At 43.4% G+C, this 3,330-nt stretch overlaps 1 pseudogene; it reads left to right on the top strand.

Moving 5' to 3' along the window:
- Window positions 1–2,641: 2,641 nt before the first annotated feature.
- LOC134950081 (5S ribosomal RNA) lies at window positions 2,642–2,759 on the top strand (annotated as a pseudogene).
- The last annotated feature ends 571 nt before the right edge of the window (window positions 2,760–3,330 follow it).

Below are 3,330 nucleotides of genomic sequence, written 5' to 3' on the forward strand. Positions count from 1 at the left end.
TACGTTCGTCCCCATCGCACAGCCAATGCGCTGCAGATAATATCTACCGTTATGTAGGAAGAAATTTTTTGTAAGGATCAATCTAAGTAATTCCAAAAACAACGGGATATCAAAATCCACAAATTGGTTAGCTTGTAGAAATAATCTCATGCAGTCTAACCCCATGCTGTGTGGTATGATCGTATATAAATTCTTCACATCCAAGGTACACAAGAAAGCCCCAGTAGGAATATTTTTTAATTCTCTCAACTTTAACAAAAATTGTGTAGTATCTTTCAAGAACGTTCTTTGTTTGGCCACTAAGGGTTGCAACAAATAATCAAGAAATTGAGAGATAGGTTGTAAGAGAGACCCCCTAGCCGATATGATCGGCCTACCAGGAGGCTCTCGGGCATTCTTGTGTACCTTGGGAATGGTATACAAAATTGGAGTAACAGGGTGAGACTGCATTAATGCATCAAACAATTTTTTATTTATAACCCCATTTTTCACCGCAGCCGTTAATATCTGATCTAATTCACACTTATATTGATCACCCGGTTTCTGCATCAATTTTAAATAAGTGTTAGCATCAGCTAATTGTAAATCAATATCCTTCATATATTTACTGTTGTCTATAATTACTATGGCTCCGCCCTTATCTGCGGGCCGTATGACAATGTCAGTATATGATTTCAAGTCCCTCCTACTACCGGCCGGGCGGGAGCAGTGGGCGTCCTCGTGCTGAACTGCACTCGTATGTATAAAGGTAAGATTGACACATTGGTTAGCTATGTTTCTAGTTCTTTTCACTAGTATATACGTCCTGACGAAAAGGCCTGCGAGCCTTGAAACGTTGACGCTTGTTTATGACACCATGAATTTCTAATACACCTGCTTGATTTGGAATTTGGGAGTGACGCCTGGTTCTTTCTGGTAAAGACATTGGTAACTATTAATATTTGGGAAGGCACCCCATTAATATACAGCTTTTATCCCGAGTGCCAAGCTACAGTGCATTATATATATATATATATATATATATATATACACACACACATATGCAGCCTACTAAAACTACAGAGTGGACACTGACAGTTTTTAATTAATTAAACTGCCTTACTGTTTCAAATAAATTTAGTACTGGCCTGGCCGCCCCTTCACTTTTAAAGCTGCTGCTCTGCTTTGCAGTAAAGGTGTAGAAGAGCGGGAGCTCAGTCACAGCGGTGACGGCGGCGCAGCAGCGCCCGGAGTCAGCCTGACTCTGCAAAGGACCATGTGAGGAGGAGATGCTGCGGCCAGGCATGCTTAGCTGCCCTCCTCCCGGTGCGGCGGTCATCTTTGTTAGGGGCATCGGACGCTGGAATGCCCAGACTGCCCCTCAGCAGCTCCTTATCCGCAGGTACACTCTCCGGCGCTACCACTGGTGGGTCTGCTCAGATAAGAGCAGAGCCACTGGCGGGCATCAACATCGGGTGCCCCACTACCACCAATGGTTACTGAGCCGGCCACTAGGTGAAGGCAGATGCCCTAGAAAATTGCCTAGTCTGCCTATAGCTAGGGCCGGCTCTGAACACAGTGGTAATTGCTTAATCTGGTGCTTGAAAAGGGAGGGGTCACAGCAAACAGAAAGGGAGGCACTTTCCCCCCCTGGTATCCCACCAGCACACTGACTGATACCTGATACTTACTACATATATTTGCAAATACATGATAAGGTGCCAAGCCTTTCCACGGCTTCTCTGATTATTGTCAGCCCTATACTACATGATAGCAGTGCCCACATACGGCCATGTGATTTGTCTATAGTAAGGCCTTATGATCAAGGCCCATATAAAAATGCATCCAGACTGATGCCTAGCTTACCTGAGAGCCACCTCTGAGATCCCTGATTAGCACCATAAGGACCAGCATGCCTTACAAATGCTGCTCCCATACAATGCCTTTTCTTTTTCATCCACTAGGGGTCACTGGAGTACTCTTGGGATATGGTCCGGGCGTAGCCGGGAATGGCCATTTAAATATTTAAATTAGTAACTGGTTACCCCCACCATACACCCATAGAGACTTCAGTATTTTTCTGTGCCACAGTCGGGAAGGTGCTAGTGGATGTCAGTTCCACAGAAAAACTTCAGGGTTTTTATTTTTTTATTTTTATTTTTTATACTTATCCACATCCCTTCCCCCTTCCAAAAAGGCGTGGGTCCGGGATAGTGGAAGCTGCTACACGCAGCTACTGGCGTGTCGGTCTTCTCTAAAAAGAGCACCCTCTCAGCCACTACCTGCAGAATATATTTTTATTTTTATTTTGGACTGCAGCCTCCGTCTGCACATGGAAGCAGGACGACGCTTAGCAGAGAAGCCCCGCCATGGCCTCCACGGGTGGTGCAGGTACTGAGCGGTTAGGCAGCTCTCACTGCCGCCGCTCACTCACTCACTCACTTCTCTTACTATTATTTATATCATAACTGTTTATAATGATATTATCCTAAAGACTGCAAATCTGAATCATGGCTGTGGTCAGCCAATTACTGGCTTTGTTCACTGTTGTAAAGTAAGATGTGTTATACAACTGGTCAGCACATGGTGCTTATAAAACAGTATCTGTGGAGCACTGCAAGCATTGTGAGTTCAGGTCTCACCTGCAGCAGCTTTGCTTAATTCACTTAGCCACACCACACTGGATACGCCCAATCTCATCTGATCTTGGAAGCTAAGCAGTGTTGGGCCTGGTTAGTGCTTGATAGAAGACCACCTGGGAATACAAGGTGCTGTAGGTATTTTTAATCAACAGACACACCACACTGGATACGCCCAATCTCATCTGATCTTGGAAGCTAAGCAGTGTTGCATATTGTTCTGCCATCTGGGAGGAAACTGGTGATCCAACTAGATTGCATACTAATGCATGCTAGTTTAACTGTTAAAAAGATACATTCTGGTTAGCTCAGTAGGTACAGGTTGGGCTTACACTATCAATATAAACCTACCATAGGTTTTACAGTCATGATAGCTCCCCAGAACCCGCTCCCTAGAGCCCGCTCCCGGCGCCGGCCACTAGATAGGGCCCATTAACTAAGCTGCGGTTAAGCAGCAGACATCTCAGGTTTTTAAGCCTGTGAGAGGTCACATTTATTTTCAGACTTCTAAGAATTATTATACCTCTGAATCAGGATATATCTGGAAATATGTATATGGGTATATAATATGTAAATGTGTGTATATATATATATATATATATATATATGTGTGTGTATGTATATATATGAAATATATATATATTTATAAAGGTCTGAGTATGTGTGAATATACATTTTTGTGTATATATATATATATATATATATAGTACCC

This window comes from Pseudophryne corroboree, chromosome 8 (genome assembly GCF_028390025.1).
Source record: "Pseudophryne corroboree isolate aPseCor3 chromosome 8, aPseCor3.hap2, whole genome shotgun sequence".
NCBI classification, from domain to species: domain Eukaryota; kingdom Metazoa; phylum Chordata; class Amphibia; order Anura; family Myobatrachidae; genus Pseudophryne; species Pseudophryne corroboree.